Source organism: Anoplolepis gracilipes, chromosome 16 (genome assembly GCF_047496725.1).
Source record: "Anoplolepis gracilipes chromosome 16, ASM4749672v1, whole genome shotgun sequence".
NCBI classification, from domain to species: Eukaryota; Metazoa; Arthropoda; class Insecta; order Hymenoptera; family Formicidae; genus Anoplolepis; species Anoplolepis gracilipes.
Genome location: NC_132985.1, coordinates 3,933,766 through 3,961,042, shown reverse-complemented (window position 1 = coordinate 3,961,042; position 27,277 = coordinate 3,933,766). Strand labels below are relative to the sequence as shown.

Here is a 27,277-nt window from a genome sequence, read left to right as displayed (position 1 = left end):
TGGGTTGGTATTGGCTCCCGGGGCGCAGGATGGCTTGGTGCGGCGGGGCTCTAACCGGAGAGAGACTCTAACCGTGGTACGGAGAACGAGACGGCGTAGGGTAGGAGCGAGAGGGAGAAAACACGGTGGCGGATGCGAGAGGGTGTCCGACGCGACGCGCGGTAGGAGAGCGAGAAGGAGAGAGTGCGGGGATGAGAGAGAAATAGGGAGAGGGAAGGAAGGAGAGAGAGAGAGAGAGAGACAGAGACAGACACGGCTCTCGCCACAACACCCCCCGAAACGGGCAGAGCGTCAGTGCTAAGGTGGGTTGCTCGGTCGGAACATTGCCAGAGAGAGAGAGATACGTCCTGGGAGTGCCTGCCTGCCGCACCGACACGACTTCTTGGTGCAGGACTCGTAGCGGTGCAAGGATCGGAAAGAACGAAAGCGCGCACCGGAAAAAGTGACTGATCGAGTGGCAATGACACGCACGTACGCACTGGCGTACACACTCGCGAACACAGGCACACCGGATTCGGGTAAGCACAAGCACAAGCACGCATGTACGTAGGCGCGTAGGCGCGTAAGGAGGAAGACCGAGACCGAGACCGAGACCGAGAAGAGGGAGAAAAAGAGCGAGAAACGAGGGAGAGTAGTTGGGCAGCTGGGATCCGCCGGGAGCGCGAAACAGGCGGTAGCGGATCGCGAGTGGAAACAGTGGAGCGCCGTATGTCGGGTCAGGCAACAATCGCGGGAGAGGCGGCGTAATCCGAGGCGCGTCGTTCGGCGAGCGAGAGGTCGAAATAACGGCCGGAATGATGAGTGAGGAGGTCGAGCGACATTCGACCGTCATCGGTGGAATGTTTGATACGGCCGGATCAGTGTGGTTTCGTTTGGTCGGATAGATGTATCGGAGTCGATTGGAAGAAAGAACAAAGGAAGGATAGATAAGATAGATAGATAGATAGAGGGAAGAATCGGAGGTGAAATAGTAGTAGTAAGGTATGTCAGAGGAGACGAAAGTCAGTAGGAGGTCAACGTGGCTTCCCCTAAAGGGTGGCGGTGGCCAGTGGTAATGGTGGTGATGGTGGTGGTAGTAGTGGTGCAGTGGTGGGTGCTCTCTAGGTGAATGATCGTCGTCGGCCTCGTGGAAGAGGCGGCCGCCGCTTATGCGGGCCGCCGCGTGTGCCGCATCGTCGCTCGCGAATAACTGGAATTTGCCGTCGAGGGCGGCAAGAAGAATCGAGAGACGGGAACAACGGCGGTGGTGGCGGAAGAAGGGTGTCGTCGTCGTCGCCGCGCGCGATATCGGTGTGACCGATCGTACGTTAGTGGTAGTGGCGTTGGCGGTAGTAGCTGTGGTGGTGGTGGTAGTGGTGGTAGTTGGATCGCACAGGGTGGAACTACCGATCACCGGCGCAGCACCAGGAGGCCGTAACAGTCCGCGCTCGTCGAGCTGGCGGCTGGCAGGGGCCGCTGAATTCCGCCGTGGGTTATGGCGAGCTGGCCCGCGTCACGGGATTCCCGTTTCACGAGTATGACGAAGGGACGACCGAGGAGATCGCGCGCGAGCCCGATTACCGCGAGCACCGTGATTGCGACGAGCGCGATGCCGATGATCGCTGCGACGACTGCCAGCGTAAGCCAGAGGATCGCGCCGCTGCCGAGAAACCCGACAGGGACGACGATGATGACGATGATGACTACGACTACGATTACGAGTACGACGAGTACGAAGATGACGCCCGCGCTGTGCAAGATGCCGCTGTTGACGACGATGTCGATGGTCCCGGCGACACTGACGACGATGCTGAAGATGGCAGTTGCGCTCGCCCCCGTTGTCGCTGCCCCCGGAAGTTCCTCGTTTCTCGGGCCATCGAAACCCTGGTAGCGGAGGCAACGGTCGCGCGTCTCCTCCTCAATCGTTGTTAGAAGCAGTGCTGTTGTGCCGTCCGGATCTTCCTCCTCTCGGGGCTGCTATCTATATCCGTCGGTGGTGCGTCTGGTGGGTGCTGGTGTGGTGGTGCGCCGTCTACCGATCCCTCGTGTTACAGATCACTACTGCCGGCCGGCCGGCCGTTCGCGTACCCGCAGTGCGGCGGTACCGGTCGACCACCGGCTAACTACCCAAGCCCCGTTACCCGGCTGACCCTTACGGCAGACGACAGTCGCGGTTCTTGGTTCTTGTTACGCGCGGGGGTTCGACCACGACGCGACGGCGACGGTGACGAGGACGAGGACGGCGGCGCGGACCGGGACGAGGACGACGATTACGACGACAGCAACTACAACGACCACGACGACGACCACGACGACGTCGGGGATATGTGCGGGTGCGTTACGTCCACGCGGCGAGGACTCGGGACTGCTGCGGGTAAATCGGCACGGCGCGCCAAGTCCTCGTGTTCGGTACATAGGACGCCCGGGATACGGTAGCTCGTCCTTCGGCGTTACTCCTCATCGACGCCCGCGGGCAATGTGCCCACCCGCCGGGATAGCAACGTGAGTACGCCTCGCCTCTTCGCCTATCGGTCTTCATCTATCGCTCACCTTCGCCAACTCCCTTTCGCAACCACTATGGAAATGGCCGGTTCTTGCAATCGCGTCAATTTTTTTTTATTTCGCCAGAGAATATAATCATTTTAATTATCTTTTTCTTGAAATGTAGATACTCTTCTTACTAACGGGCATTCATTCTGTCACACCGATCAAAGCTGTTGCCAAACAAGCGTACACTGACCTGATTATTATTTTATCGACAATTTATTCTTAAAATATTGATTGATAGTTTGATATTTTTTGATTGTTTATATCGGACGGTTGTATGAAAACAATTTATTACTATGAAGTGACATCAATAATAGACAATATCTATACGTCAATTTAATATTGATATGAATATTTAATATTGAAGAAGAAAAATGTGATTACTTTTTCACTTATTCAATATTCAATTTTAGAAAGGCCTTTTCTAACAAATGCTCTTCTATTTAAAAAATAATGTCAGTTTTAATTTTAAAATGTGTATATACAAATTGAAGTGATTACATATGGCGTATTTTATTTTGGAGAATATACTCTTTTGATTTAATACACACAAATATATATATTTATGATGAAATTTTAAAAAAATATATATTTGAGCGCATTGAAAACAAATAAGCACATCTATAATCAATGATGTAGCATTAATAATTTTTTATTCCAAGGTATTACAAGAATACAGAAGTGAAATTAAATTATTTATTCGATTTGTAGTAAAGTTAATAAACTCGTGTAATAAACTTCTTAAGCACAAGTTTTATCATTTTGTTTAATCAAACCGCGAACTCTTAATATATTTCTTAAAAGTATTTGTTTTAAGATACTTATATTCTCTTCGTCGCAAACTTTTTTAGGCACATTTTATTTTCGTAGCGTGACATTCGAGAAATTTAAAAATTTATATTTAAAAGTGGACGAAATTGTAGATTTTTTTTTTATTGTGTGTTCTCTCTCTCTCTCTAGAAATATATTCCGTGAGAAATATTGAAAGAGGAAGATAGAGAGAGAAAATTTCTGACATGTTTAAATATTTTCTCAAAACTTTTTTTGGAAGATTTTTTTTGTATTGATGTATTACATATTTTCAAAGTAGCTCCCATAACCTTTTTTACAATTAAACAAGCAAAATTAGCATAAATTACACTACTCTAATCGATGTCATTTTCATGTACATCTTCCTCCCAATAACCCAAGATTTTTGCACGTCATATATTTTATAGAAATAGATTTTGGAGGGGAGACTAGGATGATAAAACTCGTGTGTTTCACTTATGAGTAACTCAGAACAACTCGCGCGAAAAAAATGAAGGATCGATCGATTGAGCTCGGCCCCTCTAGTTAAATACACGCCGAGGCTATTTCTTCGCGACGCCCGCGTCTTTACCCGAAGCGAAGGATAAATTGCCTCTTCCTCTGAACTTTTCTCCAGGAAAAGCCACCCGAAAGCTCCTACGGAGTCGTGCGAACACGTCGGAGTGCTTTCAAAGGATGGAGGGCCTGGGCGTAGTCCTCCTGCCACGCTTGTCTGACCTCTCTTTCTATCTTTTACTTTCTTTCAGTGCGCTCGCTCGGCTCTTACACTCGCGGTGATTTAAGATTTTTTTAAATGAATCAATTGTTTACATCTGTCTCTTTTTACAATCAACTCTATTTCTAATAATCCCGAATTCTTATGTTAATATTTCACTCACATTTACATATATAGAATAAAAACGTAATTATTGATTTTATTTTTGTATTATCCATTTTTTTTATTAAAACTTTCTGTAAATATTGTCAATTTAAAATTTCTTATTAAATTAATTTATAAGAATAGTTTATGATAAAAAGTCATTTATTTTAAACTGCTATGATTAAAAATTGCTCGCGTTAAAAGAAGTTAATCTTGGCTCAATTAATACTATTTTGTGTATTAGATATAAATATAATTTAAAATAATTATTATCACATTTTTAATTTTGTAATTTTATATTATATTTATAATTTTTTAATAAGATTGTATAATTTATATTTGCGATTATCATGATTATGTTTTTAGACTCTGAACAAAAAACATTATAATAATTATAACAGTGTGAGACGATAATGATGTTATTGGATATTTAATAAGTTAATTAAAACCGATCGTCACACAATGTATGGCAACTTACTATATTTTATATACATAAAATCCAAAGTTTCATGTTGTTATTATTTTAACAAAGTGCCGTCGGCATCGTTCTAATGCTTTTATATAATGTTAATACAAAACATAATAATATACATGAATGTATATTTTCATTTATATCAAATTTTCATAGCTTTTACTTATTGAAAAAATTTTGGATATTTTTTCGAGATAAAAGATACATACAAATTTCTTTGCTTTAAATAATCATATTGTTATTTATATCTGCTATTTGATATGTATGTGTGTATATGTGTCTGTGAACGATAAATTGTGAGATTCATCAAAATTTTCCGCGTGAATATTATTCGACGATTTTACACACAATCCGGTTGAGACCTGGTTTAAATTACGAGCGATTTAGTTTTAATCGATATAACCGAAGAATTCCGATTTAAAAAAAAAAAAAAAGTTTAAACGGGCCATTCTATCATTTTCAAAAACGTCCAGTGTTTTATAGTAAATTTACGTAATATCAGTTATCCATCTAATAATGGCAATATATCCAATATTTTTCTCTGCAAAGAGAGACGCGAGTTGTGCGATAAAACGTTCCATAAATTTTTATTTGATTATCCATTCGTGTTTGAACTGCTCTCCTATTAACGTTATAGGTTGGATGACATGGTAAATATTAAATTCTCCTTCAACTGATTGATATTAATGTAATAGCAGAAAATAAAAGTGTACATGTGATGGTACGGAGTATTTGAATATTTTAAAAGTGAAATTATACTTTTTCGTGTCAGAATCGTTGTTTTTATTTTGAAGTATCAATAAAAATATGTATATAACATACATATGTATATAACGTAGAAAAATATGCTGACGCTTTTGAACGCATTGACGTTGACATGCGCGTCACAATACGCATAATAAAAGCGACAAGTTTAGGTGGCTGACACTCTAAATGATAAAATTCTGCTGTTTACGCGTTCGTATCCACTTCTTTTTCTTTGCGATGAAAGGATGGCTTGCATTTCACAATGACATAGAAATAATGTAAAATTTTCAGTTTCTACGATTCTTCTTCTTTTCCGTCACCATAGTGTCATACTACAGAACATCACTTATCTAGATTGTAAACATGAAATGTTCACAAAAGAAGATTATGGAAGAAAACAAAATACCAATATTCTTATTCTTATCTTAAAAATAACGAATAATTGATGAATACGAAAGCTAAATTTATTTTATTTTTTTTTTAGAAGATTATGGAAGAATACAAAACGCTAATAATCTTATTCTTATCTTAAAAGTAACAAATAATTGATGAATACGAAAGCTAAATTTATTTTATTTTTTATTTTTTTTTAAATATTGAATTACAAGTAATTTCTTACTTCGTATCTTATTGTGTTGTATTATTTTGTCGAATAGAACAATATAACAATTAAAGTTATGTTTACATAAAAATCCGAAATAAAAACAATTCGGGCAATTTAATTAGATTTGCACGTGTGTTAAAAATTTTTTCGATTTTGTTGCGATAAAAAGAGCTTGAGATTTTTTGCTTTATTTATAAACCCGTTTTTAAGTAAAATTTTTCAAAGATTAAGAGGAAAATTTAATGAGATTTATTGAGTATTTAGTAAATTTTCTTTTCGACAACTTTCCTCACAAAAAATAAACAAAATATATAAAAAAAAATTATTTTTAGGTCATCAATACACTCTTGCATGTTTTTTTTTTCCACGTTCGATTTAGGACAGGATTTAAAATACACTCCATCATAGTTTTTACGTGCGCAATAAATCTATTTGCATTTGTATCATGAATTCTGCTCTCTTTCTCTCTCCCGCTTTTCTATTTTTCTCATCTCGCTCTGCTTTTCGGGTTTTATAACCACTTGCTGTACCGCGATCAAAAACGTCAATGCGAAATATTGCCAGCAACTCACGCATCATGTTGGTGTGCAGTACTTCCTTTTCACCTGATAATTTTTGAAGAATGACCCTTGCTCAACAAAGGCCGCGATAACTTGTACAAATGACGGCGAAAAATCGTTGGGTTCTCGTCGAAAGCTTCCGTGTCGGAACTGCCGACGACAGCAGGACTATGGCTTTTTTGGGCGAGTATCGCGGGAATGAATACAGGGAAGTTTTTATCGACGTGACGTTTCGACCGAGCTGTTTCGTCCTTACCGCGACATTTCCGGATAAAGCGCGACACTTCCGGCGTGTTGAACGAACTCAGGTTTCTATGGAAATGCGAACGAACGGTCGAAATCTGCTGACACGTCGGCACTTCGACGGAAATGTCGTCATTTAACGTCATTTTATAACGTTTATGTATTCGTTGACTAAAGTTTGTTCCATCGTGTGGTTAGATATAGCACAATGATTTTTGACAAGACTTTTTTTTTCTAAGAAAAACAATTGAGATTAATCAAGTGACACACTTTATATACAAAGCTGTTGTAAGAAGCGTCATTAGTGGCGAGAAAACTGTCATCGTCAGTCAATTGTCTCGTCTCTGACGGCGTGTGATTTAATGATCGGGTCTATATTGATATTATTCAAATTTATGATCTACCTGCCGTGCTGGTGGATAAAATTTACATTCGAATTAACGTCCGGCTGTCTCGTGTCAATATTCAGTTTGCGGCTCGTTTTTTCTCGATGCGATTCTATCGGAGACTCACGCGAAAACTCTCTTCGCTTCTTGATTAATCGCTGTATATAGATTGCGACCAGGCAGATAAATTAATAACCGATAAACACACAGTCGATTGCATTGGGCACCATTGAATGCAAAAATTGTTTGTAACATTAATATTGTTCACACGCGCAAAAGCATGGACTGATATCCGATATGCAAACTATCGAAGCATATATATTTATTTCGTAATGTAACGTTTTTTGTTTTAACGTGCTTTGAGTTTCTTGATTGCGATATAAACGATTCAGCTTTGAGAAGCGCACACTGACGAGTGAAACTAAACTAATGAAAAGAAACTAAATTCTTTAATAGAGCATATATTGTTTTACCACGCATCTATATTATATGTACTTGACATACAGTCAACTGTATACGATGTATTTTACAATTTAGAAAAGACGAAGAAGATGGGGAAAAACGTGTTTGTTTGACAAAAAATTGATGTTTTATAATCTTCTAGTAATGTAAAATTGCATGAATGACCTCAATTTTCTGCTCCATATATAATTAAAGGTTGCCTCAGACACTACCATTATTCTTCTCTTTAGGCAATAATATGCTAAAAAACTATCTATAATCAAATAGGAATAACGCACATAAAAAAATTTATATTTTTCTTTTAACAAATTAAAATGTACTAGAAAGGATTAATTTTCCGCTTGAAAAATTATTTTATTTCACGAAATTTACTATACGCGTTTAATTCGCGCCTTATCATTTTTCTACTAGCAAATGGAGCGGTCGACTTTGGTGTGGTATAAACGTGAATTACCGGTGCGAAATCGATGCGTAAAACGGAGAAAAAATACGTGAGCGAACTGGTTACGCTTGTTAAGTTCTATTATCACGCTGATGCATTTTAGTGATAAGGCGGCGCAAAAAAGGAGAGGGATACTCATCAAGCTCAATTTCTATCTTTTAACACCCAATTGTGCGACCAGGGATAGGTTATTTTGTCGGTCGGCAATCACCGTTAAATTATATGGAGCGTTTAATCAGGTTAGTAGCTACCGACCGCGATATAAAAATTCAGGAGCGTAGGAGACAGGATAGCGGAGGACGCGAGAAGATTCGATTTCCGGCTGCGGCGGTCTATCCGAGAGCGATCAGTTCTCTTATTTATGATGAGCATTTAATGCTGCTCGTGCAGAGGGAAAGGAAAAGAAAAAGACAATTTCTGAAATTTGCGGCTGCGTCTAGAAAAAATGTTGGCGCCTTCGATCCGGCGCGTCATAAAATGGGAATAAATATATTTTATTATTAAACCGAGGTTTCATCGAATCAATTAAAGCCACTGTATATCATCGTAATTCGCATAAGCATTACACACACCCGTTGGCGTCGTATAATGTTGGCTATCGCGCGTGATTCTTCTATCCGCCATAAGCTTTTAACTTTTTAACGTCGACTCGCGTCATGAAATTAGTTCTCTTACGAGCCGCGTACGTTGATTGCGCTTTGAAAATTTGAATTGTAAAATCTCTCGGGCAAAGCGATGATTAAGTGATAAAAGAAGAAATAATGTTTAAGGAAAAATATATGATGTGCGTGTAATAGTGCGTACTCACGTACAAAAGTATGATTGTATATACATTTATATAGATGACAGATTACAATTTAATTTGACACATGTGAAAAGTTGCAATTATAATCATCTTCCCCGACGTTTTCTCGCCAAAGAAAACTCCATTCTAAACTGTTCATGATGTATCATTACAGAACAAATAACGCGGTAAAAGTGGGGCATTTTCTGCATAAAATTACTTACAAATAGCTAATTAAAAATTTAGATTAAAATTTTGCGTTTCATGAATATTATCGTTATAACTTTGTGAAACGTAATCTAATAATGAGAAACTGAGAAGGTGTAATGTATATACAGTAAATATAAACAGAATACATGTATATGTTGCCAGCAAAAAAATAACGATTAACTTAATCTAGATATAATTAAGCAGGTGTTGAGGGATCAATCAGAGAGTTGCACGGCCGAGACGTTAACTAACTCTTCAAAGGAAGCAGGTTGGCTGTTTGTAGCCTTTTTTTACTCCGTGAGCAATACTAGGCGATTGCGGACAATGTTTAAAGCGACCGAGTTGGTCGTTCACTGTGAAGTACTGATGTTACGCTCCATAGTCGAGTGAACCGCACCCACCGTATTGCTCTATTTTCTTACGCGTACATAATCGAGTTACACACAATGGCGTACAATGTTTAAATATACTAAATTTACCTGCCGATATGATGTAACGAGAGAGGATCGTGAGAAGATTAATGAATAATTTATTTATGCGAGGATTATAATAATACAATATTGATATATTGAAGATTATATGCGGAGATGCGGTGAATGTGTAGTTCTTAAATTTGCATTATGATACATTGTAATGCATTAGTTTCTCCGCATTTAACATGGGAATATAGAATTGTTTATTTTAAATATTTGATTAATTTATTATTAACATAGCAGCAATAAAAAAAATAATTAATATACTTAATTAATTTTTTATTGTTGCTTTGTTTTATTTTACTTTTTATTTACTCTATCTCTTTTTAAAATTTATATTATTATGTTGTTTTAAATAAATATTCGATTTTTATATATAAGTAATATAATATTGATGCGATGATTATGAAATTGTTTGGGTGTGATTATTAAGTTAAATAAATGAAAATGAATATATAATGCGTATAGATTCTAACAAGCGTGTCAAAATTAATAAATTAATTCAATTTGCAGTTTCTATGTCGAAATACGCACTGACCGTGTTTTTCGAGAGTAATGCACTTTGACCCATTTGTAATGGGGATGTAGGTTAAATCGATTTTTGAAAGCAGCATACGTTACAGTTATAAAACTTCCCCTCAAAACATCGCACGATTTACATTCTAATTATTGCAGTTAGTATGTATAAAAATGAAGAAAAACATGTTTTTAATTGTAAAAAAATCTGTTATTTATACTAGTAAATGTAATTGTTATTTTATAATAATTTTTTCAATATAGTTTTTTATTTCTTAATATTAAGATAATTTAATTTTTTTAAACGAATTATTCTTAAATGATACAAACTCCTCTTCACATGCACATTACATCCACTATCACAAACACACAGTTTAATACTCCATTTTTAATGATGAATTCTTGTATGAATTAATTTATAAAATAAATTTTTCTTAGCGAAAATATTAAGAAAATGCTTATCACAATTTTGCGAGTTTTAATATTAGATATTATTAATTCAATTAATTAAATAAGACTTAATTAAATTTTCTTAAAGCCTGTTTAAAGATACTTCAGGAATAGTATATCGTCATATATAATATATGACGAAACTTTGCTGGAAGCTCTTTGTTTTTTATCGTTAATTATTCAAGCCGTTTCGTCGTTTTTTGAGAAAAATAATCGTAAATCTTATTCGTTTGAAAAAAATATTAAGGAATAATGTGATAAAAATAAAATAATTTATGCGTACATTTTAAAAGCTTTTTTTAATAATTTAAAAATATTTTTTTAAATCTGGATTTTAAATCGTTTATTACACACAGAAATAACATAACTAATTTTCGTGATATTATCTCGTATGTTTTAAATTATTTCGTCTTTTTATTTCGTTAAGATTTTTTAAGGAACTTTTGGATGATATATTATTGAAAATAAATGGAGAATAGGGAAACTTTTTTTATAATAACGCGGAAAGAAATATTACAGATCGACGTGATATAAATAGTGAGGGAGAGAGGGAATGTAAACATATAGGATATATATTGTGCCTCGCTTTACCTTTGGCAGTGTCGGGCCGTACCTCAAGCGTTTACAATACTCACAAACGATCAATCTAAGCAAGAGTTCCGAATTCAGACATCAATCACGCGCGAGATCAACGCGCGTCGATTTACAGGCAGACATTCGTCAGGTACAAACGTAGATAAGTCTTTCGATGTAATAAAAAGAACGTTGAGACTGAGTCAACTAAAATTCCCAATTTTAGATCGATCAATCGATCCCGCGTGTTTTTCATCTTTCTATGCGCGATCAGGCTAATAGTATCGTCTCTCTCGAACCGCATCGATTTCATCTGATCGATGGATGTCGGGCCGTTCATCTATCCGCCACAACCCATTCGGGGCCGGCCAGTTAATGAAATCTATAACGTGTCCGCGCGCACAATCGGGATGTTAATTTCGGCCCATGCCTGCGATGGCGCGGAGTGTGCCGGATGCATTTTTCATGCGGAGCGAGTCCGGGTCGAATGCAAACCGGTCCAGTGCCATCTCGGCATGAAAGTGTTGCAGACAGCGGAACCGTGACGGAACCGAACTGTATTTTTCTCTCTTTCACAAACGTAGCGAACGATAAAGCACTTTGTGATGCAAATATCTCGAAATAATAATGCCACCCTGTGCATCACAAGCGTGCTCTGCGAGCCGTCTATCGAATAGTTCCATTCAGTCGCCTATTCGCGGATAAAGTTGACCGAGTTTGCTCCGAGAGAAAGAGAGAGAGAGAGAGAGACGGAAAGAGAAAATGACAATTATATTCTGTAAAAAGTGTTGAAATATAACATATCGAGCGTATATTGTATCAAAATAGAAATGCAAATTTATTAGAGATAAATATAAAGAGAAGCAAAGGGAGAGAAGATCTTATTGTTTGAATAAAATAATAAATTATTTTGCAAAAAAAAAAAAAAGATATTTTAAATAATTTCGTCAAAGTAAACGAAGATCGCGAAACAAGCATATCTTATGATTTCAACACGTTGAATCTGATAAATAGATTCTTACATTAGATTATGCTTCGTGAGCTAAATACGGCTTACAGCTCTTGGGGCGGAAGACAAGATGTAGATGTTGCCGTTTGTACGATACTCCGTTATTCCAGCGTGCCACTCCCCTACAACGATATTCAGGTAGAATTATTGTCCTGATAACAAAGCGCTTGCCAGACAGCATAACGTGGACTATTTTCAAAGTTACGAGACTGTATACGCGAGTCAGGGTAAGCAGAACCTAATTACTTGTACGACTGTTCAGTCCAAGTCTCGAAAGTTCCTTCGGGTCGTAAGATTCGGTAGACTTTAATGCTATATCAAATCCAGCGATAACCCTTTAACCGATTTTGCCGAGTTTGATAATATTCCATGGACCCGTTAAACGATTTCAGACATTACTGTCCGAAACTGTAATCGACATCCGGTATTGGCTACATACCGGAAATAAAAGGTAAATCCTCGTTGGAATGACCATCGGCTATTGCTGCAGTCGTTTTACCGAGCTTGGAGATGATATTCTGTAATGGAAAATTTGTAAAATGTCCGATTATAGAATTATTTTACTTCAAAATGTATAATCATTTTGCTAAATTAAATTTTTTTGTTTTTTAATTTAAACTTTTTAAAATTTTTAATACGTTCAAAGGATAGACACAACAATATACACAAAATATTTATATTTTTGAAATTGCTAAATTAGCTTTACAATTCACAAGCATATTTCCAATGTAAACTAACTTTTTTAATATTAATAATTTTTTTTAAGTTCAGTTTTGAGTTTTTTTATTATTTAAACACACACACACACACACACACACACACACACACACACACACACACACACACACACACACACAATCTGTGATAAAATAATATTTTATTTCTGACTTTTTGTAATTTTTACATTTTTTATATCACTATATACAATTAATCAAAGAGGAAGCAATTCAAAAATATCATACTACAGAACTACTAAAAACAGATTTAGGCGTGTCGCTAGATAAACGGAAACGCTTGATATTGAAAGAAAAATTACGTTGATATGAAAGATTAAGTAAAAGAGTAATAAAAGGAAAGGGATCGAAGAATATGGAAAAGGGAATTAAGCGATGGAAAATCTCGAATATGACGGTGATAAGAAAATGCTATTTATAAAATAAAAATAAACAGATACATGTAAAATACCGAGTTTATAATTAAGCAGTATTGATATACTTTTGTGCAAATATTATTTTACGACTATAAAGATATTATACGTCAAGATACAATTATGAAGTAAAAAATAATAGAGAATATTTCGCTATATATGTGTGGCCAAATTGAAATTGACGTCAGCGATTTTGCTCCTTGTTGGCACGTTCGTACATAGACAGACGTTCTAAGTATTGAAAATGACAGGTGCAGTATATAAGAAAGAGACAGTGTCGATTCGAAAGAAATGGAAGTCGTGATAATATTGATGTCAGCGCGAAATTATCTCCGCTTTATTCTTTGTTTATTTTGACATTGAAATAATTGACGCATATACTAAAGAATATAAAAATACTAAATTTGAAAATACTAAATTCGTTTGATTAATTTAATTAATTTAAATAGTTTGCTGAATTAATTATATGCATGTGAAAATTAATAATATACATATGACTATACTGTATTTGATGTGTAAATTCTGGGAGAATCTAAGTTCATATTAAAGTAAACTAATTAATTACAGTTTACTTGACGAATTAATTGTTGTCTCATGTAATTAATATTAATTGAATAATTATATATACCTATTGTCATAATCGCAATTAAATAAAGATAGATTTATGAAAACGGATTCCATAACTTTACAAACAATTTATGGATACTAACAATAAATTATGATTAATCGTATTTTTAATCAGAGACTGTAATTCTCACTCGATTGTTACGCTAAACGATATTTTTATTTACTACTTTTATTGATCTCAAATGTTATTCGTGTTATCAATTCTGTTTATAGTATTAATCAAGATATCATGGACTCGCGTCAGTTTGAAACTTTCACGTAAATCATTTCTTATACCAAGTCAGTACAATCGATTGTCGTTTCCTTCGTATTGTATTTGTGAGACTTGGATCGTTCCCCGATTGTTGATCGCGAAAGACATAGAAAGTTTGAAATACAGACACTTTTGCATGCTCGCCAAAGTTTCGAGAAGTGTAGCACGCCGTGTAACGACGCTCCTACACAGGTCAAATCAAACTTCCTTTGAAATTGATATTCAAATAAGATACCAAGGGTTTGTTTTTCATAAAAAAATAAAACATTAAAATCAATTATCTGTTTTCGAATCTAATTAGTTTACTTTTAGATATTGATGAAATTATACAATATATAATAAACTGTATATTTATATTATAATCAGGGTGTATGAAATTTTCTCAGGAAATTTTTTTATTTCTGAAGAAATTAGAAAACTCTTATTGAATTTTATTGGGACTCGGAGAATTTTTTGAAAAATTCTCTCTTTGACAATTTTACTTTTATACTGTAAATTATAAATATATATTTATCTTTATTTATATATTCAGTACTTTAACAAAATATTGAATATGCAATACATATTTTTTACAATATTAATTTTTTTGTGATAAAAAATGAAAATGTTATAAAAGTTAAAAATTTTCATTTTAAAGGAAAGCTATTCAGTTTTTTTTGTACATTTGTAAATTTAGCACTTGAAATTTAAATGGCTTGTGTTTTTCCTTCGTCTGAAAAGGAAGCTTTAGAAAACTTGTACAATAATAAAATTTATTTTAGAAAATTGCACCAAAAAAATCTTTAAAATATTTTCTTTACCAAGAATTTTGATTAAAAATACTGGAAGATCAGAAGGAATATTTTTGCAAGATTTGAGTAGACACCCTGTGTACTATATATAAAAAGTCTTTTTAATAATGTGAGATAGTATATTCCGTTACTTTTATTTATTTTTTTTAACTAAATGTAATGTATGTTTTCTTTCCTGTTCGCAAATTTGTTACAAGTTGAGTTTCATGACACGTTTCTCTCTTCAATTAGTGATTCATGTATGTACGTAATACGTGCATTTCATTCAAGTTTGTGACAATGTAATGTATAATATGGCGATGTACTATTAATTTGTTAAGGGTTAAATGTAATTGTGAAAAGCGAAGTTTCTCCTCTGGAGTGAACTCAGGAAGTTTCAAGCTATCTGGTTAATGGCGAAAGTGCAGTGATACGAGAAATTCCGTCAATTTTGAATCCTCGCTTAATCACTCCAACGCGCTTTCACGCTCTTACGTCTTTCTCTAATTTTTTATTTTCTCTCTTTCACACACGTTGTGTGTACTATACTGTTTTCTCGCGAATGTTGCAACATCGTTACCGATATGAACGAGCGTCATCGCGAATTTCGATCGTGAATAGGGCAACAGAAACACTCCGCCAAATTAAAAAATATGGCAGGGGTCCAATGTCCTGCACAATGTTGGCACGAAACTACATCCGTGATTTCTTTCCTTCCATTCGTCGAAATCCAGCCATGTGGAAATGTCGGCTGAATTATTCCCGGCGAAAATCCTGGTCATTTTCACGCGTACGTTCTCTCTCGTACGAAATGGCACGCCGAGTGTCTTGAATCACGACTAGCTATCTGTCCTTTTGGCCGTTCTTTTCCTCTCTTTCTTCCTCGCCGACTCCAGGAAGTCCAAATCTTTCCTCACGTTCTCTCATTAACATATCGTTGCGACTGTCCGAAGAAAAATGCGCGGATTAACTCGAAATTCGGTAATATATACCTTTGCTTTTAACGCGATTCAGAAAGACAGTTTTTTTTTGTATTTTTTATATTTAAATTTTGAATGCTATAATTTTCATTTATATCATATTCGTTGTACAAAGTTTTAATTGTACATTCGTCGCGGTGTTAACTTGGAAAAATGTGAGTACACGATGTAACTAAAGGTATATACAGTTATTATAACAGCACACTGAAAAATTGTTACCGAGTTGTTATCGAGATAAAAAAATTTTTTTTATTCATGCAGCTCGCTCGTAGAAGAAATTTTTGTGATCATTCTGGCTGTCACTAAAATATGTTTTATACAACGTAGTCGCAACGAAACGACGAAGAAATATGAATATGGAAAAGCCGTTACAACCATGGGTACGTTGTTGCTGGTGTCTGGTTGCTGAAGCTTCCCGTTTACAAAGCATTGAAAAACGAGCTTGGAGAGTTAAAATAAAATATGTCTGCGACTTTTTTTTTGCCTTCTTTGTCCCTACGCACATTTTTAAGGGCTGATGCCATTATTTCGTACTTTTATATCAAGTGTGTCTCGGGCATTAGAGAGAAGCCGAGTCGGACAACGCGACGCATTCTTTTTTTTTTTTTTTTGGCTGTACGGAGGACTTTTGCAACACACATCCTCCGCATAGTCCGACAAGTGTACTAACATGTTACGCGGTTTTATTTTCTGGATTACTCTCTTTTTGGTGTTCCCAAAAATGCTTGCGGTGGAAAAGTTGCAGCCCGCTCGTGACGTTTTACTTCTGGTGGCTTGAATATGCCCTTACAAGAATGTGCATAGAAACGCTGTAACTAGTACTTGTCCATTATATAAAATTGTACGAGCGTTTGAAGCGAAGTCGACCGCGAAAATAAGATGCTGAACGATAAAACTAGAATTTTGTGCTGAAACACGACTTTCGGTGAAATTGAATTGCTGTACAATTCGTATACGAAACTTAATTATGCGCGCTAATCCATTTTTTTTAACACAATAAAAGAAGTTTTTTCCTCGAGAAACGTTTTTATACTTAGGAAAGTTAAATAAGTCGATTATAATATTATAAGACTAAACTGATCCTTAGCTTAAAGTGCTTTCTCTGGAAACAAATTTTTTCTTGCGGGAGCATCCTTAGGCTCGCTATAAAAAATGATTGTGCTTTCTCTCTCTCTCTCTCTCTCTCTCTCTGTTTGTGCCGAGAAAAAAATAGCTTAAGGGGGTTATATTCTTAGTAACAAAAGTCGAATTAAGAAACTCCTTACTTTAATTCCCCAATTAAGGCAACGAAACAGTGTATCAAGTGAATGGAGCAAGGCAGACGCCCCGAAAATTAACTTGTTTCGTTCGCGAAAATGGATTGTGTTCTCGTTGCGGGATGGCGTCGGTCGAGACCTGTAGGCAAAAAAAAAAAAAAGAAAAAAGAAAAAAAAAAGGGTTGCGTATATTCGCAGATTTATCAATGGAACTAAAGTCTCGCCGCGGGGTGTCGTAAATATGTGCCACTGTCATTCGACCGAAACTCCCAGTAGGTCCGTCGTTGGCCCATCGGGATCGTTCATAATTCACATTCGATTTAAACAAAGTTTTCGAAGCACTGCGATTTGTTTAATACAGTCGCGTCTCTCTCTTTTCATACCGAGTTTCTTGGCACATTTTCTTCTCCCCCTCTGGGGAAGTGCACATCCCCGGAGCTAATTCTAGACGCGTCCCGCCGGGAAACTTTTTAATTCCATCAGTCACATCTCGCTGCAGGTTGCAAGCGACTGCGTACGAGCTATAATGTTTTATGATCATATTTCTTACATGATGTACTCAGATGACGGAATAGGAATCACGAATGTAGAGTACGGTGTTGAATTAGAAAAAATTAATAACGGTGACATTCGAGTTGAAATGGTTCTTCACAGATTCCATGTCGAGATCTTGTCGATTTTGCGTTACTGAGACGTATGATGCATGAATTTGAATTATTCAGCTGAGAATTAAAAAGAAGGATAATAGGAGATACGATAATGCAATATGCGCATCTGCAATTAATTAGTGGGTTTATCGAGATTCTCTCGAGGTTCTGCGGCTTTTCTGACTTTGGTGAAGTTTTTACTTAAGTGGAAATCTCTTTTACGCGCACGAACGTACAACCTCAGCTTTCCTCCTCGGATAATTTTAATACTTGGGCACGTCGCTATGCGCTTATACCAAGAGTCCACCCCCGCAAGGAAATATTAACGGTTCACCGACAAGAAGCGGAATATTTGTAAAACTATGCGTAGCCCTGGGGCACTTCGCGGCGACATGCCAGTGTGGGGATAGAAGTATGAGGAGCTCGCGCGCGGGGAAAATACCCTGGGGAAAAGCATCCGAGGTGAGCTAAAAGCGCTTTAAACTACACACGTACATACATATACATATCGATCCAGTCTATAGCTATAACGCTCCATCGCAATTTTCCGTCGCGCATTGCCTTGATAATTGAATATTGTAAATATTTTCAAAATAATCGGCCATTTAAAATAAAATCATAAGTTTCTGCGGGAGTCGTGTGCACAATTGCCATTTAAGAAAGGGTCTCATGCGTGCGAATGTCGATAGTGCTTGTGAAAGTATCTTAATGACGTGACGAATATCGATTATTAGAAAATCAGGTGGAGTGTCTCGAGCATTTTCACTTAGAAGTTTCTTAAATTTGATTAAGTTTTGATTAGATGTGATTTCGTACAATAATCGTGAAAGCGTATTATGTAAATGCTCAAATGTACAATTTAAATTTATATTTAGAATTTTATTTTACCAAACTATAAAAAATAGAAGTTAGCACCTTGTATTTTAAATGTAATTTTAATAATGTTAATTATACGCTAGAAATCTTTTCATCGGTGTTATAGAACTTCTGAAGTCTTCTTAAACTCTCTGGAAAGAAACTCGAATTTTAATCAGAATTACTGAATTTTGAAGTCGGGCTGCCAACTTTACATATTCGTTAGAATATATAAATAGACACAGAATTAAACGCAAATTGGAGGGAAAAAATTCTACAAAATTGACTTACTTTCTTCAGCAAAATAAATTGTTTGAAAATATTGTAACTCTGCTTATCGTTTAGACTTTTAACTAAAATGCATAAATAATTACAGAATTAAATAATTACAAAATTATTTTATAATGATTAGAATTTAAAATTTTCAATTTTGTATACTTGTTTAATAATATTTGTTCATTATTTTATTTTAATGACTACTTTGTATTTTTAAAAGGCAACATTTTTTCTAGAAATTACATAGGATTATAAATTTCTTAAAATATGAAAAAAATCGCAGAATAAAATAGTCGCAAAAAATAAACGCTATAAATTTAGCATCATTTTATTTTATTTTGAATCAATTTCTTCAGTTGTTTAATGGCCAGAATTATCTCTGCTGTTGAAAATAAAGATAAGAATCTTAGTAATTCACGAGTTTCCACTATACCTAACAGCTTTATATATACACAAACACAAATACATATGCATTTTGGGTCGAGCGTGTTATCAGTGCGAGTCATGCGCGAGCTGTCGATTTATATTTTATATTGTAATGGAACTTGCGACTAGTATTTTGCGGTTACGAAAGTTAGAGATCGAGAGGAAAGTACGAGGAGCACCTAGCTCCTAGGTGTAAGTAAATTTGGCCGTATGAGCATGTGCCATGGATGGTGGGCGACCCTGTCACTTCCACGAGAGTTTCTATGGAGCCCAGCGCCCGGTGGGACCATCCATAATTTAGCGCCGATGCGAAGTTCCGTGTTCTCGTACTTGTTTGACGCAGTAGCTTCCCTCTTTAAACCCCTTGACATGTTTCTCCGGTCGATCCCAAGCTGTTCTCGCGGTAGACTTTGCTGAAAACAATTTGAATAGCCGAGGAAAAAGTATTTTTTGCGAAACATTATATTTTCTTTGCATTTTTGTTTGAAATAAAAGAAATTAATCGATCAATATTGAGGAAATTAAGTTTCTTTAGTTTCTTCTTTTATGTTAATTGTAAGATAAATATGATATAAAAAAGTAAATTTGGAATTAATTTTCTTAATTTGAAACATGCGTGATTATAAAGACATGATCTGTTGGGATATATCATTTTTATGTTGAATTAATTATTAATGACCAATAATATTGATTAAATTATTTCTATTCAATTTATTACATTTACAAATGGACAGCTCATAATATGGATATAGTGTAATATTATTGTATAAAATATAATATATATTGTATAATACTATTATATATTCTCCAATATTACACATTATATATTATAGAAAATAATAAGTAGAAAAAAAAATTATGCGCTCCGCCCGTATCTTTTTGAACTTTTTAATTATTATTATTATTTAGTAATATTTCGGTACACATAGTTTGTGTTTTTATAATCGTAAATATACACAAACAATGATCGAATTGGCGAGTTTTAAGTTAATCAAACTTTATATACTCAAGAGTGGTTTCTTTTCTACGCTAATTGCGAAGGGAATGATTGGATTCGAGAACTCTTAAAGTACTTGCTTTCTTCGATCACTTGTCACTTTTAGTCATGTGAGTCGTTTGTGTTTGCACAGCAGTAGCTTCTCTTATATTTCGGCCAACTCGAAAGGTTAATGAATCTTTCTCGTGTGCAATCTAAGTTGTAATTACGATCTCTTTGCTGATCCAATCCAGCTTTCAAAGCATTCCTTTTGTCCTAAAGGTTCTCCCTGTTTCTCCTTAAAGCTAAATTAAACCCGCAATCCCTTTTCGGCACGCAATTAAGCGCGTTTGATGTTTAAATAATCCGACTTGTGTATATATACATATATATATATATATATACATTTGTGTATATATGTGTGAAACTTGAAATGAATATTCATATCCAATTTTCCCAAATGTCGAAGAAATCACTGCTGTGTGTGTGTGTGTGTGTGTGTGTGTGTAAAAGAGAGAAAGCTAAAGAATGTATGAGTGTGTATGTGTGTATCGAAAGTGGAACAACAGCTTCGATCGCACTCGATTATAGCGAAGATGGAGATAATGAAATATTTAATCTGGATAAACGGGACTCGCTTTCTCTAATCACGTCGACAGTCAAGTACGTATGTTTAATACATGGAACGGACGCGAAAAAGCGTCTGCGTCTAACGACAGGAGTCCGTGACTCTTGCGACTCCGTTGAATAATCGAGGTTTCGCGTCTGCAGACAAAGACGTTCGCGGCTTTAATCGCCGGCGGAATCGATAGCCGCGCCTTAGGATGGAAACCGTCCGTCCATTATTACACACCAACACCAAGGCGTTTACGAGGCGGCGGGATAGCGGGTGGATCTTTCTTGCGCGCCATTCGAGTTCTAATTACGAGCTTCTTGTCGACCGAGTTACGTGGCTATCGAAGCATGTTCTTCGTCCTGGCGAAGGCCCACTTCGCTCCTGCCCCTTAAAACCCGGCTATCTCTCCGTATTCCTTCGACCGGATTGCCCCAAGTTCCGGTTGACATTGCAGATTAACCCAATTGCTCATTACGTTCCCTAAAATACATTTCTCACGATTCTGCTGGTCGAAGCGAGTGAGAGACTCTGTCCGTTTTTTTCCTTTTTTTCTCTCTCTCTTTCTCTTTTTTTTTTTTTTTTTTTTTTTTTGCGAACGCGGGCGATTTATTCTTCTAACGAGGGCATCGTCGCGTTATTACATTGTGCCATTTTCCACGCGAACGATTTTATCGAGCATCTTACCGTCGACGATACGAAGCACAGATAACACAGCTTACATTCACTTGAATATCGAATATGTTGGACATCGATGCTTCTTTGACGTTTTTCTGGATTAAACATATCGATAATACGCTACATTAGTTTTGCCTTTGTTTTTTTTTGCAATTATTTCTCCAAATAAATCTATAATATAGATAGAGATAATGTGAAAAAATTTTAAATAAGATAAACAAAATAGAATATATACATTTCACAATTTAATGAGAAATTAAAAAAGAGATCTTTTTGAAAATAAATTACTATTTATTTATAACTTAATTATTGTAAGAAAATATTTAGTCTTTACGTTTGAAAATTTAATTCTTTTTGGCGGCAATAATTATGTTTGTTCAAAATTATTTCGAAAATTTCGAGTAAAAGAACATATTAATGAAGGTATACAGTTTTCTGTTGTTCTGTTTTCTGTTCCCTCTTTGGTCACTGATTTTACAGTAAATTTGCAGCGCTGACGAGAAAAGTAGACAGTTATTGACAAAACGGCCTTAAAAGTAGGGCTTGCAAGCACTGCTTTACTTGCTTTATGTCAGAATCGATCTCGTTGCAGTAGTGAATCATTCTTGAAATTTTCTTGAAAGTCTCTTGGAATTTTTTAGTGTCTTTCAAAAAAGATTTAGCGTCAGGTTAGCACATCTTGGACAGCAATTCGGTTTATACGCAACAACAACGTCACATCAAACGTGATGTGCAATTAAAAAGAATGCTACTTTGACATATCGAGAAGAGATAAATACGATAAAAATATGACACGATGTGACCGTTAAACTATTGACCGAACTATAATGTAAATAGTCGTCGGTTATTTGCTTAAAATTACAAACTTTATGAGCTATTTAATATGCAATTTCTCTTTATATCGCTAAACGACACTTTAATATTCATTGTGGCACATGCGCGAGCTCTATACCGATCGCTTCCTGACTCGCTACATATGTTTCTATATCGATTTTGCTATAATATAATCATCACAGCCTGTCGCGGGAAAATAATCGAGGACAACGACACGGAATCACTTGATCAACTTTCATATTTACATATGCCTGTTTGCCTGGTTGAGTGCAAAAAGAAAATTCACGAAAGACAAAAAGATTTAATGTTTGTACTATATAATTTATAAACGTCAACATAATTATGTCCGCATAATCTACGCTTCACACATGCATATATACATAGATTATGAAAAATTTGTCCAACGTCAGAAATAAATGCTCCAACATAAAAAGAACATTTTTATAGTTCGTTTGAAACATTATTCCTGTGTAATATATGTCTCGGCAAGTTTGTACTGTTTACTATAAGTGAAAAAAATAATATTTATTTATCTACGTTAGAGGACATCGTTTGTGTGCGTACAATTTCAATTTTTTTAGAAAGGTTTTTTTTTTCTATTTTTATTTTGTAGATTCCATTAAAATCTAGCAATTAAAGTAACAAAATGTGTAAGTTTAAATTCGAACTAAGAGCTACAACTCTTTCTCTCACATCGATTATTCTATTAGTCTTCTCGCTATTTGTACATTTTAAAATTAAAATTACCTTAAAACTAATACTCGTAAAAACTGTTTGTCAAAATGTTTTGACGTTATTAATGCATTACATCTCTTGTCCGGGAAACAGTTATATTCTCTGTTGGATGCTTTGCAAACAGTAATTTGGAGACATGAAACCGACAATGAAATTATAATTTCTTGGACAATGGATTACGTCTGTCGTTATGGTGGTGAATTTAATGGAAACCGTCTACATTGTACGTCCGTAATGCACGTGCGCTCTTTGTCTGTAACGTTCAATTACGAGAGTTAATGATTCCGATGTCGTCAAAAGAGGAGAAAAGAGAGTTTCAAAAGGGAAAGAAAGAAAGAAATATTAACGAGTTCTCGCAAGCACGGTTTTCCAGCTTGGTGAAAGTCTGTTTTCGAGAAAGATAGATTGTAAGGAAGTAGACTGAATGGAAGATGAAAGAAGACGGCGGAGGTCTTGGAAATTTGTGACAAAAGAAAATGAAAATGTAGTATAGCGCGACTTATCAATCCCTTATTATTTCTCGAAACGATAAAGGCAAATGCAGTTGCATCGGAGAGATCCTTTAAAACTTGCTGCGAAATAATTAAATTTTTACCGATAAAATGTCGTAATTGGTGCTATTATTTTATTTTAATTGTGCGATATAATAGTTTTCGCCAACTATGTAGATAGTATGCGTTAAATTATGCTGCCTAACATTTCTGTAGAAGAAACTATTTCCTGAAAAATGATTAGTAAAAGAAGGCACTATCCGCTTGTAAAAGACGTGGCTATCGAAGAATGCAGAAAACCTAGATAAGAAAGTGTAGGATGAGGAAATTAAGGTTCTGGGATGCTTCTCTTCGAGGCTCATAGATGGAACAGGAAATGAGGGGCTCTCGCTATGGAACGAACTTGAAGGAAAAACTCTGTAGAGAAGGATTTCAAGATGTAGATTATACAGCGAATCTTGATTTATATTCTAAGTGATGAATTATTCTGGATGCTTTATTCATATTCTAATGATTCTTATGAAACACATAAACATTGCGTAATTTTTATATACAATGTAATAACTATAATTTTTATATTTTTATATATATATTTTATTCTTCTATTTATATAATCTTTTTAAAAACTTTATCATAAAATTTTCATAAAATTACATATAACACTTAATGATATAAAAAAATATACCGTTAATTAAAAAAAGCCATAGAATTGAAAGGGTTATTATTTTTCCGCGTTCTTTATAGCGATAATCGCCTTGTTCACATGCAAATTTCTCCGATAATCCGATGTTACCTTTGTCCACGTTAGTATACCAGACCACAAAGCAGAGGCTGCTAATCTCGTCTAGCATGCTTGTGTAGGAACGACCTATTAGTCGAGTGATCTGATTTCTCCCTAATAGACTACTTATCTCCACTAACGCCAACCTAAAGGGTTTAATGCATCACAGTTATTATTAGACTATTATCAAATCATCCGAATATCAAATCGTTTTATTTATTCTATTTTTCTAATAATTAAAATAATATTAAATATAAAAGGAAAAAGAAACTTTGAATACAATTTTCACAATCAGAGCTTCGGAAAGAATTGTAAATTATTTGCTTGTACATTTAAATAGAAAAAAGGAATTATAATAACCAAGAAAATAACTAGTGCATTCTTCATTAAACGATTAATAAATTTAATCCAAAGGTTAAAAAATTTTATAATTTGATATTAAAAAGCTTTGAAAATTTATTATTATATAATTTTCTCTCTTTCCGTAGAAGGAGAACATTTGAGATTTTCAATTATTATTTGTGCGATGTGTGATATAATTACTTCTCTGTTTATCTCACTTCCGAGCCAACCCTGGCTCTTTTTGTGTTACTGGCAACATATGCGCACGCGGTTGCATATGCGAACAGATTACGTATCATTTAGGAATGATATTGCGTTTTGTGTATACAGTGCAACAAATAGATTATGGAAGTTCGTGTTTTAGAGGATGGCGGGGGCTGGTTTCGTTGTGTTACACAAATCCCTGTTCGACGCGATACCAATCCTGTCGGATTTGTCATGAAATTTCTAAAGGATTTTCATGCTGAAACAGCCGTCTACGTTCGCGCTTGACAAAATTTACGTAACTATTTTTCGTGAATAATTTTGGTTCTTTTTATGCATATATATAAAACGGTATGTTGAATTTCGACGTCTCGTTTTTGTTATAATTTTTTTACATTTTATATATATATACCTTTCATATATACATATTGTCTTTATCAGCTAGATACATAAAATTGCTAATAGGTTTTGCAGTACAAGTTAGATGATTCACAATAAGTGACAAAAAATTCTAGACAGAAATGTATTTATAATTTATGTGCCGCCGCATATCTCTATTCATATAATGTATGTGTGTAATTTATACATGTGCGTATTTTATTTCTTCAAATATATTTTTCATATTATGGTACATAAAATTATAAATAGAATTTAATTCGACATTTTAGATCGCGAATTATAGATCGTTTAAAGCAGGCTAAAAGAACATAAATTCGCAACAATTTCGCGATAAAGTCTATTAATGTATTGTCTTTCACGGATACAGTTAACGATGAAATATTAATTCCAATTTTATTTTAGTCACGAAAAAAAATGTTATCTCTCTCTTTCTTGACAGCATGCGATTTCAAAGCTTGCGTGACTTGCACGATTTAGCGTCTCAATTTTCAGCCGGGTTTACTGCGCGCGTGATCTTTATTTAATATGTGAACAGGCATGTTATCTCGCAATAATGTAGTTTATAACATCATCGTTGAAGTGTATCCATTGTATAATCTGTTCACGCTTGTTCTCTACGCATGCATTCTGTACAAGATATCCCCGTATAATGCGTGTCAGTAGGTCATTCGTACGTTCATTTTGCACGCAGCTCTTTTGCGAAGGGAAACGATTCAAAGGCCATATTCTGCGTCCGTTTACACGCAGTTGAGGGATGAGAAAGATGACGTGTGGAGGTCGAATGGAAAAAAGCGGATGGAGCTTTATATATATGTATACATACGAGACCAAGGGCCTGGACAATCGCCTGAAATCCGCGATAAGGGTAGACAGGCTCCACAAAGCCGCGTTTCCCGGCAACTCTACGACGTCTTCTCGGCACTCCCTTTTTTTGTGAATGTCAGCGTGAATGTCGGAAAAGATATCCCAAGAGAAACACGAATAAAATAACGAATAGAATTCTTGAATTTTTCGTGCCGAGATTTTATCAATAACCTGTTCAACCGCCGTGAACGAAAGTTTGTAAAACAACGTTTGATACAAAGAAAGAGAGGGAGGGAATTTTGTCTAAATCTTATTTCTGCGCCATATCCCGACAGCGGTAGGATATTCATACGGTCGAGCATTCTGTGTCTGTTGATTCACAATATGATGATTCTTATTTTTCATATTTTTTTTTCTTTTATGAAAATAGTTACTATTTTACAAAACAAAAAAATACGCTATTGAAATAGATCCTCTTTGACTCAGAGTTCAATAGACCGTCATTATTAACACGTCGTAAGAATTTTATCGATTGCCGTCAACCCTTGGCCACGGCTCGCGTTTCGCATAGTACGGTAATGTACAAAGTGGCGCCAGAGTTCCATTTTCCTCAATGATACCGACAATGGCTGAATATCCCTTATGGTATTTTTTCATTTTGTATTAGATGCGTGAATGAGAAAGATTCACCCGAATTAGTAAGAGACGCAAAGTCTGTGGGTCACGGACGTGGGGTGAATATTTTGACATAAGCTACGTATCTTTTCTTATTAGTATAACACGATATACAATGATGATGAACATAATTTTTATACACACGGTAATTTATAATTCGAAAGGGAATTAGCCTCTTTTTTGCGCTTTGATTCAAATTTTATGACAATCCATAAAAAAGTGCAGTGTAAAAATTATAATTTAAAAGTGCTATACGCATATATGTATATGATTTCGGGTTTTTCTCGCAAAAAAATTTTAGTTTTACATCCGTTTATTTCTCAAGTACAGGTAGAAAAAAAGAATATTCTTATTTAGACAATATCTTTAGTTTCAAAATATA

At 35.6% G+C, this 27,277-nt stretch overlaps 1 protein-coding gene across 4 annotated transcripts in view; it reads left to right on the top strand.

Annotated features, from left to right (window-relative positions):
* The window catches only part of Nachralpha1 (nicotinic acetylcholine receptor alpha1), a 130,247-nt gene that overhangs the window by 6,988 nt on the left and 95,982 nt on the right, over nt 1–27,277 (top strand). Inside the window, exon 1 of one of the 4 annotated variants that reach the window (XM_072908376.1) lies at nt 103–2,481. The exons of 1 other annotated variant lie outside the window; for it this stretch is intronic. The gene's annotated coding sequence lies outside the window, so the exon portion shown is untranslated. Of the gene's footprint in view, nt 1–102; nt 2,482–6,175; nt 11,269–27,277 lie in introns of those variants that run through there. 2 more of the 4 variants (XM_072908379.1, XM_072908375.1) reach the window with 2 other exon arrangements.